This window comes from Mesoplodon mirus (assembly GCF_964341445.2).
Source record: "Mesoplodon mirus genome assembly, chromosome: 3".
In the NCBI taxonomy this organism is placed as follows: Eukaryota; Metazoa; Chordata; class Mammalia; order Artiodactyla; family Ziphiidae; genus Mesoplodon; species Mesoplodon mirus.
This window is the reverse complement of record NC_138978.1, coordinates 168,030,272-168,046,597: the sequence shown is the minus strand read 5'-3', so window position 1 is coordinate 168,046,597 and position 16,326 is coordinate 168,030,272. Positions and strand designations below refer to the sequence as shown.

The following is a 16,326-nucleotide window of genomic DNA, read 5'->3' as shown; positions in this document are numbered from 1 at the left end:
TAATTTTAGAGTTGAAGAAACTGAGCACAAACTTCAGGTAATATGTGCAAGGTCACATGGTAATTAACTTGTCCCTATTTTTTTAAACTTGTAATTCCTTCTGTAGCCTTCGTTTCTTTAGTTACATCACTATACAACTTGACACTCAATGTACACACCTGGTAATCTGGTAATCATCCTAGATTCTGTCCTCATCTACCTCTATTAAAATTTTCTATTATCTCTTAAATCTATATCTTCCTTTCCATCTCTACTTCCCTGATTGAAGTTTGTGTTCATTCATTCAAAAATTACTTACTGAACACCTACCATGTGCCAGACAGTGTCTTAGGATCTAAAGATGTAGCCCTGAATGAAACAAAGTCCCTGCTCTCATACAGCATACAGTCTCTCTCACCTGGATGACACAGTAACCTTTTAACTGATCTCTGTCTCTAGCTTTGTTCTTGCCTTTATCCACAGTCCTCACAGCTGCTGGTCATTTGCTTATGGTTTTCTTCTATGACAAAAAACTCAATAAAAAAAAAGGACAATAGGGCTTCTCTGGTGGCGCAGTGGTTAAGAATCCACCTGCCGATGCAGGGGACATGAGTTCGAGCCCTGGTCCGGAAAGATCCCACATGCCATGGAGCAACTAAGCCCATAAGTCACAACTACTGAGCCCATGCGCCACAACTACTGAAGTCCACGTGCCTAGAGCTCGTGCTCCACAACAAGAGGAGCCACCACGATGAGAAGCCCGCATACCGCAAAGAAGAGTAGCCTCTACCCACTGCAACTAGAGAAAGCCTGCACACAGCAACGAAGACCCAACGCAGCCAAAAATAAAATTAAAATAAAATAAATAAATTTTTTTAAAAAGGACAATAGACTTGAAAGATCCTCTTTCGCAAAAGAGGGTATCAAAATGGCCAATAAGTGTATAATATGTTTATTTAAGAGTCATAAGGCGTCATTACTCACAAGGGAAATTTAAATTACGATGACAATGGGAATCTACTACATGCCTACCAGAATGGCTAAAAAAAATTTTACTGACCATACCAAGTATGAAAGATGATATGAGCATACGAAATTCTCATACAATGCTGACAGCAGTGTGAATTGGTACATTCACTTTGGAAAACTGGGAGTATCTCCTTAGGCTAAACCAAAGTCTACTAAATGACCCACAAATTGCACTGCTAGGTATTTATATGAGAGGAATGACTAAGTATGTCCACCAAAAATCATATGCAGTAATGTTCATAACAGCTTTATTCATAAAAAGCCAAAAATAAACTGTAAACAACCCAAATGTCCATCAACAAAATGGATAAACTGTGATAAGTTCATACAATGGAATACTATACAGCAATGATAAAAATAAAACAATTGATCCACTGTTACATATAACATGGACACATTTCACAAATATTACAATGAACAAAGCCAGATACAAAATAGCACCTACTGTAGAATTTAATTTATAGAGGAAGCATAAAGAAGACATGATGCATGATTTCATTTAAGAAGAGGCAAAATAGACTACAGTGCTAGAAGTCAGAATTAACTCTTAGGAAAGTTGGGAGGCAGTAGAGAGTGTACTGTCTGGGAAAGAGTAGAAAGAATTCTTGGGTGTTAGAAACACTGCATATCTTGATCTGGGTGGTGGCTACACAAGTGTATATATGTAAAAAGTAATCGAGATTTACCACTATGATTATTGCCCTTTAGTGCATGTACTTTGTATCTCAAGTTAAAAAACAAACAACATCAACAAAGACCCTTAGGGACTTCCCTGGTGGTGCAGTGGTTAAGAATCCACCTGCCAATGCAGGGGACACAGGTTCGAGCCTTGGTCTGGGAAGATCCCAAATGCCGTGGAGCAACTAAGCCCGTGCACTAAACTACTGAGGCTGCACTCTAGAGTCTGCAAGCCACAACCACTGAGCTCACGTGCCACAACTACTGAAGCCCACACACCTAGAGCCCGTGCTCCGCAACAAGAGAAGCCACCGCAATGAGAGGCCTATGCACCGCAACAGAGTAGCCCGTGCTCGCCACAACTAGAGAAAGCCCATGTGTGGCAATGAAGATCCAACGCAGCCATAAGTAAGTAAGTAAGTAAGTAAGTAAGTAAGTAAGTAAATAAATAAATAAATAAAATTTAAAAAAACCTCTTAGATGTTGCCTTAGCAGAATCAATCCCAAGTGCTTGAACATGCCATACAAGATTCCTGGGATGTGGCCCCCACCTACTTCTCCAGCTTTATTTTTCATCACCATCTGCCTCATGTTTTATACTCTAGCAACAAAAGTATGAAGGTTTCTCTGTATACAACATATTCTTTTTCACTCTAGGTCTTGTTTGGCTCATGTATTCCCCTAAATCTGGGATGTTAAACCCCTATTCATCCTTTAAGTCGCATTCAACTCAGGAAGCTCTTTCAAGAAATCTTTTTATAGCCCAGTGTATATTAGGTTGCCCCTCTGATGTTCCCAATACATTCTAAACTCTTTCTATAAGAGGAAGTCCATACTGTTGTATGCTGTTGTATGGCATGTATTTGCTCAACAATTGTTAAATGACTGAAAAATATCACTACTTGATTGTGGCAAGTTTCATATTTCTAAAGATAGTGTTGGACAATTCATATAAAAGGTAAGAGAGCTGAATCTATCATCACAAGATGAGTTCAATTTTTTTAATGCTGGTACTTAATCTTTAGAAGATAGTATGCCTCCAAAATTAACCACATTCTTAAAACTACCTATAAGTGAGGTAAAGCTAGAAGTGAAGTGACAGATTAAAAAGATAAGGATAAAGAAACTAATCTGAAAAGGCTACATATTGCATGAGTCCAACTATACAATATATATTCCACATAAACATATAAAAAGATGCTCTACATCATGTTATCAGGGACATGCAAATTAAAACAATGTGATACCACTACACACTATTAGAATGGCCAAAATTTGGAACATGGACAACACCAAATGTTGACCAAGATGTGGCGCCAACAGGAACTCTCATTCATTGCAGATAGGAATGCAAAATTGGGCAACCACTTTGAAAAATAGTTTGACATTGTCTTACAAAACTAAACATACTCTTACCATACGATCCAGCAATCACTCTCCTTGATATTTACTCAAAGGAGCTGAAAACTTGTATCTACACAAAAACCTGCACATGGATATTTATAGCAGCTTTATTCGTAATTGTAAAACTTGGAAGCAACCAACCAAGATGTCCACCAGTGGTACAACTGTGGTACAACCAGACAATGGAATATTATTCAGTACTAAAAAAGAAATGAGCTATCAAGTCACAAAAAGACATGGAAGAAACTTAAATGCATATTGTATGATTCCAACTATAGGACACTTTGGAAAAGGCAAAACTATGGAGACAATAAAAAGATCAGTGGATGCTAGAAGCTGGGGTGAGGAAGGATGAATACGCAGAGCAAAGAGGATTTTTAAACCAATGAAAATATTCTGTATGGTACTATAATAATGGATACCTGTCATTACACATTTGTGCAAATCCAAAGAATGTATAACACCGAGAGTGAACCCTAATATAAACTATGGACTTTAAGCATCAATGTACATTTATCAATTGTAATTAACGTACCACTCTGGCAGTGGATGTTGATAAGGGTGGCTATGCATGTGTGGAGGCAGCTGAGTATGCAGTAAATTTTTGTACCTTCTTCTCAATTTTACTGTAACCTAAGACTGCTCTAAAACAAACAAATCAACCAACCAACCAACCAAGTCTTTTAAAAACGAAAAAAGAATACTTAAAAAAAAAAAAATCAACAAGTGAACCTGAAATCTCTCTCAAAAATGGAGATTCTATTGACAGGATTTTGCTCCCCACCCATTCTTTCCTCTCTGTCCCTCACCATTTTGTCATGATACACTTAAGACGCTTAAAGTTTTAACACTCTGAGAACAATGAATTAAATACTGCACGTCAATCAATACGGGAATAGGTACTACAACTTCAATATTCAAAGATGCTTTCATGACATTATCTGTTCTAAGCTTTGTGATATTCTAAGTTACTCTTACATGCTTTTAAAGAGTTTTAAATATTACATTTTCTATTCTAAGGATTTTCTTATTTCAAAAAACCCTCTCTCTCTCCTGCCCTCATTTTTTCTAACGCAGTAGAAAGAAAATATATTTTGTGCCCTTATGAGGAGATTTTGTCAACTGCAAACCTACATAATAAAATGACATTTCTGAAAAAATTGACTCAGATAACTCATAACTCAACTTTTCTAAATATATGGAGAGCCTTATGTTTTAAAAAAGTTTTTAATTTAAAGAGAGGACAGATTTGAGCAAAGAGTGACAGTTTTAATCAAAACAGTAATTAATGTAAAAGCTGACATATAAAACATGGGTTTTAAGAGCAGTAATTATAGGGAAAGCATTTCAAAATGAAGTTTAAAATTCAGGCTTTTTTTTTTTTTTTAAATACAGTACTTAAACATGGAAGACTACTACTCTTTAACAGAATGTCTCCACAAAAATGAACTTTTGAGCAAGCATAACCAGTATACAGAGAAGATCAAATGAAGACCTTACACAGTATAGCTATTTTCAGCAAAAGTAGAGGTAAAGCTTACCCCCCAAAAAAGGCAAAAGAACTCTGGAAACTTTAACATGATAATTTAAATAATGTTTAAGAAGGTACAAGAGGGCTTCCCTGGTGGCGCAGTGGTTGAGAGTCCGCCTGCCGATGCAGGGGACACGGGTTTGTGCCCCGGTCCGCGAAGATCCCACGTGCCGCGGAGCGGCTAGGCCCGTAAGCCATGGCCCTGAGCCTGTGCTCCGCAACGGGAGGGGCCACAGCAGTGAGAAGCCCAAGAAGGTACAAATTCATGTGGTAACCAAATTGGATTTTACAAAGTATTTGAATAGAGTACAAATGTAAATCAGTACCAATAGAGAATTTTGGATGGCAACAATGTTCAGTTAAATTCTATTCACCCTTACCAGGCAATTCATATTAGTACAGGTAATTAATTTTTATTATGTAAAGTGGGTCACACACAGAAGAAAAAATATTTTTCCATAATAACTGAATTATAGAGAAAGATAATTTTCTTATTTAAGATAAGAAATAAGATAAACTTCTTCATTTCAAGTTCTAATTTTTTAAAGAATGAGTACATTAGTATTTATTAAATCTATAGCTATAGCCTCTATAGTTTTGATTTATAGTATTTTAAATTACATAGTACATAATCAAACAGTCCCCAATAATCTCTTCAAAAGTGACCGCAACTTTAAAATTAATTGTAAAAGCAACCCCAACTAGTGGAGATCCCAAGAGAGAACGAGAAAAAGGAGTTCTAGATTCTAATCTCAACTCTGCCAGTTATTAGCTCTGAGACCTGTTTATCTCTGATAAATATTCAAAAGGTTTAGAGAAAAAATAAGAAAGAAAAAGATGACTCCAGAGTTTAGGGACAAGAAGAGTGGAGTAAAAGATGATGCCCTGATAAGAAACCATATTATAATAGACAGCATCTGGAAAGGCTGATTCTTTGGGGAGAGTAAAGGATTTTAAATTATGTCAAGTTTAGGATTGCTGGCAGCACAAGCAAAAACATTGAAAAGGTAGGCTTAGGACAAATTGAAGCCATGCAAATGGTAAGTTCTCTGTGAGAGTGAATATAAATGGAGAACCGGACTTTGGTTTATATCAGCATTCTTCAATAGAACTTCCTGAGATGACGGCAATGTGCTATATCTGCATTTTCCAATATGGTAGCCAGTAGCCACATGTGGCTATTGAGCCCCTGAAATGTGGCTTATACAACTGAGGAATTTAAAATTTTGATTTTAATTAATTAAAACTTAAATTTATCCATACAACAGAGTACTATTTAGCAATAAAAAGAAATGAGCTATCAAGTCACAAGAGACATGGAAGAACCTTAAACGTATGTTGTAATTTTGTTATGCGATTTAAACCTCCATTTAAAAAAAAATTTATGTTAAGATATATAGACCACTGTAGAACTGTTCTTCAAAAACATTGCTACCGCATTCAAATGCTATTTAGATCTTGGAGATATTTAGAAAAAAAATATTTAGATATTTAGAAAAAAAAACTAAATTATTACCCTAAATGAACAGTAATGGGTGTGTACTGATATCAGTGCTGAAATGCTTGATAAACATCAAACATACATTTATAAACAATCTCAAATAAATATGAATGAACCTTAAAACATTTATTCCTCTAGGGCAGAACATAATTTGAGTCAGTTCAACTGTGCATGTAAGATGAACTCAAATTTTTTATTAGAATTCTTTTCTCAAACCTCAATCAAGAAAATATTGTGAACTGATAAGAAATGTCTAACATTACATAAAGAATAAATAAGAATATAAGAAGTAAACAGACACAAATCTGACCAATAATGGATATAAGTAAATATGCTAAAGCTAATTGTCTTGGGGATGTAGCGCAACATCACTTCAGATTAAGTATACTTCACACTTGAAAATGTATAGAATCGGGACTTCCCTGGTGGTGCAGTGGTTAAGACTCCATGCTCCCAATGCAGGGGGCCAGGGTTTGATCCCTGCTCAGGGAACTAGATCCCACATGCATGCCGCAACTAAGAGTTCTCATGCCACAACTAAGACCTGGTGCAACCAAATAAAAATAAATAAATAAATAAATAAATATTTAAAAAAAGAGAAAATGTACAGAATCAACATTAAAAAACTTTGGAGTAAGAAAAATTCCTTTATATAAATGGCTGAAAAAATTAATATTATGCTATAACCTCCAAGGCTAGTCCAAATCCAGTCTAGACTCCAGGATTAAAGAAGATCCTAATGAACAGGCTGATTTTGAAATCTGTGACTGTTCTGATGCAGGTCAGTCTGAGAATTTAAATCCACTTGAATCCAATCCCAAAGAATACCTCAACTCCTGAGCATAGACATAGCCAAAGCTAAACCAGGTCAGTATACCCTGCCAAGGAACATCCTGCTCCGAAGTGTCCACCAAACAAGGATCACTTATCAGTTTATTCTTCACTTTAGTGGGTGCCAACCATTGGCAAGATCTATGTAAGAGTGGACTGATTAGACTCCACCAAACTCCATTTCAAGCTCTAATATCTGGAGATAAAAAACACTGCATAATTCTAAATGGTCTATGGCTTTAAAAAATTATAAATGAAGAATTCCAAATGTTAGCTGACCTGACTTTAACACTACCGAATGTTACTAAAGTCATTTTAAAACTTCCCTAAGGGACTTCCCTGGTGGCACAGTGGTTAAAAATCTGCTTGCCAATGTAGGGGACGAGGGTTCGAGCCCTGGTCCAGGAAGATCCCACATGTCGTGGAGCAACTAAGCCCATGCGCCACAACTACTGAGCCTGCGCTCTAGAGCTTGCGAGCCACAACTACTGAGCCCGCATGCCACAACTACTGGAGCCCATGCTCCACAACAAGAGAAGCCACCGCAATGAGAAGCCCACGCACTGCAACGAAGAGTAGCCCCCGCTCGCCGCAACTAGAGAAAGGCTGCGTACAGCAATGAAGACCAAACGCAGCCAAAAATAAATAAATAAATTTATTTTAAAAATAAAATAAAAAAATAAAACTTTCATAAGTATTTATTTCAAAGGTACAACTTAGTTAACTGCTTATATAACAGATTAAAGCCATGAAACAATTACAGCAATACCACAAATCTGTCCTATGTAAACCGTATGAGTTTCTACATTTACGGCGTTCAGATCTGCTAAAAGCAAATATAAGTGCTTCTTTTGTTAATTCACACGAGTAAATACGGTCTCAAACTTATAAGTGAATAATATGGCAGTGCACAAATAATGATAATAGAAAAGATATTAGAGCTGAAGGCAAGCACAGTATTACAGAACACAGTTCATGGTTTAAAAAAAAAAGGAGGGGCTTCCCTGGTGGCGCAGTGGTTGAGAATCTGCCTGCCAATGCAGAGGACACGGGTTCGAGCCCTGGTCTGGGAAGAGCCCACATGCCGCGGAGCAATTAGCCCCGTGAGCCACAATTACTGAGCCTGCGCGTCTGGAGCCTGTGCTCCGCAACAAGAGAAGCCACGATAGTGAGAGGCCTGCGCACCGCGATGAAGAGTGGCCCCCACTTGCCACAACTAGAGAAAGCCCTCGCGCAGAAACGAAGACCCAACACAGCCATAAATAAATAAATAAATAATTTAAAAAAAAAAAAAAAAAAAAAGGAATCCGTCAATACAGGAGATGCTTCAAAGTTTAACCTTGGGACATATGGCAGCAGTAGCAATAGTAAAGCATCTAATTTGTGTCACAAGACTTCGGTTTGAGTAAGCTTTTTTGCCTATTAATTAAGCGGCCTTTTTGCTAGTTATAGCTACTTAGCTTCTCCTAAGCCTCAGATTCTTCCTATATTACAGACTAATTAGGACGAATAAATGAGAATATTTTTACTCATTTACTCATTTAACAAATGTGCTTTGAAAAATTGTTATTTTAAACTTTTTATGTACAAAAAAAAAATCCTTTCAAATTTCTCCAAACGAAACAACCATATATTAACTTTTTTTTTTTTTTTTTTTTTTGCTGTACGTGGGCCTCTCACTGTTGTGGCCTCTCCCGTGGCGGAGCACAGACTCCGGACGCGCAGGCTCAGCAGCCATGGCTCACGGGCCCAGCTGCTCCGCGGCATGTGGGATCTTCCCGGACCAGGGCACGAACTCGTGTCCCCTGCATCGGCAGGCGGACTCTCAACCACTGCGCCACCAGGGAAGCCCAACTTTTAATATTACCGAGAAAATACAAATCTAATTTTTAAGCTATGGTCCCAAAACTTCTTGGAAGGAAATTCTTAGATATTACTTGAGAAAATCTGAACTGACATATTTGGAATAAACACTGATATTGAAGACATAACAATTGAGGGATCACATCTTAAAACAGTCTGACACAAATAAAAACAGAATTCAATATCAAGCATAAATTGGGACCCAGACTCAATGACTGCTGGGTCAGCATCTAATTTCAAACACAAAACCTTAACACTTAAAAATCTTTGTTTTGGGGGGCTTCCCTGGTGGCGCAGTGGTTGAGAGTCCGCCTGCCGATACAGGGGACACGGGTTCGTGCCCCGGTCCGGGAGGATCCCACATGCCGCGGAGCGGCTGGGCCCGTCAGCCATGGCCGCTGAGCCTGTGCGTCCGGAGCCTGCGCTCTGCAAGGGGAGAGGCCACAACACTGAGAGGCCCGCGTAACGCAAAAAAAAAAAAAATCTTTGTTTTTAGGAAAATGATGAGGCAAATTAGTCCTTGACACAACATAAGATTTGTTTTCACAACAAAGCACACTGACCACTTACAATTTACAAATTCATACGTTACTACAATTATTCTAATAGGTTTAGAGTCACAGATTAAGTATCATTATGAGATAGTTTACTTGCATTCTGTACCAACTAACAAAATTCAGCAAAAAAAAAATCATTGATTAAATCACGACTTTGAACACTTAAAAAAAAGTCCCTTTTGAAATTTATTCCCAGAAAATTCACATCAGTAGAAGCCATGTGAAAGTTGTTCTTTCCCCACTACCTAAAAAGTCAAAACATCCACATTATTTATACTAGGCTTAAAATGAAAGTCATTCATATTCATCCATTATACTTCAATCCTAAGCAACAATAAAACAGTCCAACCTCCACGTTTATTCAATTTCTAGTCTACTTACTGTCAACTTCTGTGGAAGAACCAAGGCCCAGTGCCTCTCATTAAACTTCATATAACCTTAAAATGCTGAATTACAACAGATACACACAATTCTAATTAGAAATTCACCTTAAAAATGGGTGAAAGATATTAACTGGCATTTTCTCTGCCCAGCACAGGTCCTTTTAAACTAGATGGACCACGCAATTTAATATTAAACAGTGGAAAGCAGTCTTTTGGAGACATCCAAACAATTTTAATATAAATTCTCCATACGTATAGAAACGGACATAGAAATAACTTGGATAATTTCCCCCTTCACTTGGAAAGGTACATGGTAGATGTCTTGAGAAATTAAGTTTAGGAGAAACAGTTAACTGTTGAAGTTTCAGAAATAACTATGCAGAGCAACTATAATGAGGAGCTGTCTCTTTTTCAGCCTAAACATTCAATACAGAACAGTTGTTCCTAGTTTTTGAAAATTATAAAAAAGGACAAGAAGTTCTAGCCTGGAGACGAAGCTCTTTTGTCTCCTGAAAAAATGCTTCATTAGGTCCATTTTATGCTAGTTAACATTGTTTCTTATGCGGCACATTAATAATTCACAACGGTTCCTCTGAAGAAAAAAGTTCTATTCAAACATTACAATTTGTCTTCGCGTTGCCAGCAAGCGGCTTTGTCTCCAGTTTCAGGGACTATTCTGGGATGTCAAGAGTTACATTATCTACTGTTCCAAAAGAGCCCTAGTTCCACTCTCACTGGGACGTGGGCAAAACTGATGTTTAGAGAGAACTGATGCCTAGAACTGTTTAAAGAGGAACATCCTTCAGCCCTCTATCTCTCTCCACCCCTTGATAATCACATTTTGCCAGGCAGAATTGTTGGTGTTGCTGCACTTAAATTTTTTTGAAAAACACCTGCAAACATAACCTCCCTAGCGCCGCCAGGAAGAAAAAAAGACTATCGGACTCGATCTGCAGTAGCTCCAGGGAAACAGACATCGTAAAACCCACTTGGCCGAGGAACGGGAGTGCTTAAGGGGGAAGGGGAGGGAGCAGCCTTGAGGTGCAGGCGGCGCCTGTTTACAGACGCCCTCACTTCCCCCACCCCCCCAGACTGGGGGTCCAAAAAGCATTTCCCGAGCGCACTCTGCTCCCGCCAAGGTCCTCGGACGAACAGCGGGGCTGGGCAGCCCTGTGGCCCCCTCCCTCTGGCCGAAGCCTCCCTCGCCCTCCCCTCGACCAGGGCGGCGTCTGCACCTCCCCACAGCCTACCCACCCCGGCAGGCCCTCCAGGCGGCACGCGGAGGCCCGAGGCCTAAAGGACGCCGGGCACTGACAAGCCCCTCGGCCGCCGGCGGGGCCTGAGGCCGGGCGGGCGGACGCTACGGCCGAGGAGCCGAGGGCGGCCGAGGACAGCCCCTGCCCCGCCGCGGCTGCCTATTGTTCCCGACGGAGGCCTGGCCGCAGCCGCCCGGCTCCCCACGCCGCTGCCGCTGCCGCCGCCGCCGCCGCCGCCGCCGCCTGCCGCTCGCTCACCGCGCTGGTCCGAGCAGCAGCTCCTCTCAGCTCCGAGTCCCCGCGGCCGTCGCCACCGCCGCGGCAGCCACCGCCGCCGCCAATGCCACCGTCGACTCTGACTGTGTCCCAGGCCGCCGGACCAAGGCCGCCGCTGCCACCGCCAGCGCCGCCTCCGGCCTCCCACCTGCTGCTGAGGCTGCTCCTGCAGCAGGAGCCATCTTGTTGGTCGGCCTCCTATTCCTCCTCCTCCTCCGCCCCGTCGCTCGTTGTCCTCGTCCCCTTCCTCTTCCTCGGGCTCCGGCCCGCCCCAGAGACTGGGGCGGAGACCAGAATGAGGCCCCTCCTTCCGGGGGCGGGGCAAGAAGACGGGCGGAGCGGGCGCGGGAGCAAAGCTCTGAGTCAGCGACCACCAACGCCTGGGAGGCAGGGTGGTGTCGCTTACCGCCTGGACCTGGAGCGCACCACCCCCTGAGCTGAAGAACTGGTCCACCAGCGCCTCGGCGCCCAGCGGGCAAGTGGCCAGATGGTGAATTGGAAAATTTCTGACGTTTCCATCCAATCCCGCGCTTACCTCTCCCCCTTGGCTTTCTCTTAGCCTCGTCCCTCTGCTCTTGCTTCTTTTTCACATCTCTCCTCCTCCACCCCAGAAGAATTTGTTCTTATCCCGTTTTATCCTGGTTCTTGATCACACCAGCTTTGCCCTACTCATTTCCTTCACAGAGTCCCCCAAAGAGTTCAGCCTCCCAGCAGGGGTAAACAGCCCAAAGGCCTGGACACTCACTGCCCCAAAACGTCTCTCCAGGCCTGTGACCAATTAAGAGCTGTCTGGGGCAGGACAGATAAAGATTCGGCCCTTAGAAGAGCTATTAGCTCTTCTAATAAAGCTAACCTTATGATTATTGGAAGTTTCTTCTCCATTATGGAAAAGAAGCCATTTTCATTTTGGGTAAAATGGGAGTCCCCTTCAAGATAATTCGGTTTAGCCAAACACTTGCTTTTAAGAAAGGAGAGAAATGGAATTCTTTTCATACCATACAGTCCTAATTTCAAAATAAATCGTTTAGAATAGAGGAGAGAGATGGTCCTCAAGTAAGCACCCAGCTAATACTCTTGTTCATTATTACCCTCCCCCCGCTTTTTTTTTTTTTTTTTTTTTTTTGCTTCAGGTCTGGCCAAGTGAGCAGAGATTTTGCTTTCCTGTCCTTTCTTCATTGCATACGTCCCCAATACCAAGAGAAGTACTATATTTAGAGAAGCTTCTGCTTTTAAGGTGATAAATTCAATTACTGTAACAGCTAGTGTTCTTATATTATTTGTAAATAATATATCACACACCTTCCTAAACTCTAAGCAGGGAAGAGTTCTTTTTAGTTGCTAACACCCTCCTGCTACTCAGATTTCAGCTTCTTTTAGAAGACCTATTGATGTCTTTCTGCTGATTGGAATTTACTCTCTTTGAAGTGGGCTAAATCTGTAACCATCTCTTCAACCCACTAAATAGTAACCCCAGTCCTACAAAGAACAAATTTCTAGCTACCTTGGAGGGATTAGGTTAGTGTGTGCTAATCTAAAGGCTATCCCTCAGCCAGGCCTCAGTCCCCTGCTGGGAAAAAAACAGATTAATCTGTTCCTCCAGTTTTTCCTCCTCCTCCCTTCTCACTCCTAGGGAACCTTCCACAACAGAAGGTTTTAGCGGCTGTTGCTAGGCAAACATGCCAACTTCCCTGTTTAGGTGAGGCAACTTTCAATAGAATCAACCTAGATAATATAATTTCTTTGAACTATTAATAGTTACACCTCAACAGGTAGACCCCCTTCAACGTTCCCTTAAAATAATATGATTTTTAAGTTAAATTTGTTTTTATTTCATAAATATTTCAGTTAAAAATAAGTTTTAAATGGAGGGGCTTCCCAAAATTCATTTTAATGATATAATTAAACAAAAATTTGGCAGAAAAAGGAGAAGAGCAGCTCTGAAGAAAACACTTAAGTGTTTGCAATAAAAACTAATCTACAAAAAGTCATTTATATGCTTTGAACTCCCCAGTTAAGGCAGACATATAAGATACAGTGAATAATTTATCCCTTGAGACTGTCTATTTAGAAGAAAGATAATATGGTTATTCAGTGAAAAAAAAAAGATATTCTGGGTTTTATTCCCAAATTAACTCTGTAAGAATTTTAGGTGGTGAATTAAGCTCTTTTTTCCTGATTTTGCTGTTTAAAATTTTTGCTATGTTATTGTTAAATAATAGTGACTTTTTTTAGGGTTTTGAGAGTTAATATGAATAGGATTAAATAATTATGTTAAAATTTAAATTATATTTAGCTTCTAAACTCTTAAAATTGTATAATTTGTTTTCATCCAGTGAAATTTGTATTAATACAGCAAAATAGTGCCTGAGAAGTACCTTAAGCTAAGCTAACTGATTAAGAATGAATTACTAAAGACAAACAGCTTAAATGTCTCATAGTCATTTGTGCTTAAAAATCACTATTTTGTAGCTTTAACACAATTTAAACAATTTGGTTTTATTTTATATTTTATTATCTAGTTCTAGAAATTTAGACTCTGCCTCGGCCTCCACCACTGATATACTATGAAAATTAAATGCATCATTTCATGTAAAGGATTTAGAATAGCACATGGAACACAGTAAGTACTCAAATGTTTTTTAAAAATCCATTTTAGGTATGTCATTATAGTCTTTAGTTTCTTGATCAGTCAAATAAGGATGACAAGTAACCAAATACAGTTTTGCTCTTAGCATGAACCCTAAAAAAAATTAATGCTAATAAGGCCTTATGAATGTTTTAAATGTATTTTCTGATATACCTGTACTATAATGTTCTTCCTTTGATTATTTATTTATTTAGAATAGCCTATGCTTTTTCATTTATGCTAAACTATTTTTTAAGTTACCACATGCTTTAAAATTGCTCTGGAATGTGTAATTATCAACCTAAAGCATTGGTTGTCGTATAGGACTAGAAAAGACCTAAGATACCAACCCACTTACTGCAACAGCTGAAACAGAGACTAAGAAAAGTTAGATAATGTATCTACACAACTCTTTGTTATAGATAAATGCCATGTTATTGAGGAGGGGGTCAGAGAGTGGGAAGGAGTGGAATAGGAGGAAAAAATTGAAAAATGAATGAGTCATGTGTCCCTGCCTTGAAGAAATGTAACAATCTAGTACAATGAGAAGTACATGTCGAATAAAATGAGAAGTACATGTCAACTACAATGAGAAGTACATGTCAACAACTAGAGTATAAAATAGCTTGGTGATTATTGCATTAAAAAGTATAAAGTTCTATGAAAGTTAAAAGGAAAAACTAGTAGGAATCTTCATTCTAATGTCATAGAACCTACCTTTTAACAGATGTCAATACAGTGTATTAGATCTGTACCCAGAGGCATACAAGTACAATCAGCTTTCAATACCGGGCTAATTGGAGGGTGTGAGAATAGAGTTTGGATTAACTCTATTAAAGTACAGCTAGGACCTGAGACTTCTCCAGTGTAAATCATTTATGTATGGGGAAGGAATGACATCCTCAAACAGGAACACATACACAAAATAGGGGGTACTGGAGCTGAGTCATTTGGATTTTCTGAATTGCTTTAGGTAAAGTAAGTGTGGGAGGCCAATTTAGTCCTCCTCTTCCCACCCTCCTCTTTTCCTATACCTAGATTCTCCATAATCTACTTTCTCCCCCAGTCTACACTCTTATTACCAGTGTTCATTAAGATAAATCTGTAGAGTAAGAAATAAAGATGTCCCAAGGAAATATGAGGAAGTCAATAGTTTCTGACCTACCCTTAATCTTTAGAGTCCAGTCCCAAAACAGGCCCAAGTCACTAAACCTAAGGGATTGCCTCAGATTCAGGGAAACAATCCAAAGTGATCATGGCAGATGTAGCCCAAGTTAGTTCTGGGATTTCCGGAACTAGGTCCCTGTAGACTTGATTCTAAAAGAGCTAAAGAAAATGATGTTTCCGAGTCCTGCCTGAAATTGCTTTTGAACTGGCCTACCTTCTATGAATTGAGAATATCTGAATTTTAACTGATCTCCTGAGACGTATTCCAGGGTGATGGTAAACAGCACCCCTTTATGAGACATCAGACAACTTTCAGCAGAGAGTGGCATTCTAGGTATTACTTTAAACAGTGTCATAGGAGAAAGCAGCTCCACTTTTCACTTGGGCAAAACTCACTGGAATATTGTTGGTTTTCATTATTGTATTAGTTTGTTAGGGCTGTTGTAACAAATACCACAGACTGGATAGCTTAAACATCAGATATTTTCTCAAAATTCTGGAGGCTAGAAGTCCAAAATCAAAGAGTAGGCAGGCTTGGTTTCTTCCAAGGCCTCTCTTTTTGGCTCATCTATGGCCATCTTCTCCCTCTGTCTTCACATGGTCTTCACTGTGTCTGTGTACTAATCTCTTCTTATAGGGACACCAGGCATGTTGGATTAAGGCCTACCCATATGACCTTATTTTACCTTAATTATCTCCTTTAAAGGCTCTATCTCCAAATCCAGTCACATTCCGAGGTACTGGGGGTTAGGACTATAACATATGACTTTGGTGGTGGGAGCAGGTGGGATGAATGGACACAATTCAGCCCATAACAATAATAAATGCTCATTTTTAGAGTATCATACTTATGAATAAAAGGCACCCTTATGAGGGTACAATTTTAAATCTACCCAATGAAATCTGAAGTTTTTCTTTTTCTGATTACTCCTTGCATCATAAAATATCAATGCTTTTGGGGGTATAAATTAGCAACAATAAATAAGATACTAGAATTTTTTTTAAAAACTGATTATCAAAATTATCTGAGTCACATCACAATGAGAATTAGCAGAAAACAAGTACCAGAACTTGAACAGACCCAAGATTAGTATGAAAGGATTAAACTTTGTTTATAGGGTTAATGATTTGAAGATCATTTAGGGCTGTGCCTAAATAAGCAATTATAGATACACTGAGGTCAAATACATATTGTAACCAAATGATATCATCTAGCAAAAATGGATGTTCAATATTTCTTAGACA

At 39.4% G+C, this 16,326-nt stretch overlaps 1 protein-coding gene across 4 annotated transcripts in view; it reads right to left on the bottom strand.

The window, feature by feature from the left end:
* Positions 1-11,513, bottom strand: part of RC3H1 (ring finger and CCCH-type domains 1) — a 91,420-nt gene extending 79,907 nt beyond the window's left edge. The window contains exon 1 of one of the 4 annotated variants that reach the window (XM_082612060.1): positions 11,437-11,513. The gene's annotated coding sequence lies outside the window, so the exon portion shown is untranslated. Of the gene's footprint in view, positions 1-11,270 lie in introns of all 4 variants that reach the window. The other 3 variants (XM_082612061.1, XM_082612059.1, XM_082612062.1) reach the window with 3 other exon arrangements.
* Positions 11,514-16,326: the final 4,813 nt, after the last annotated feature.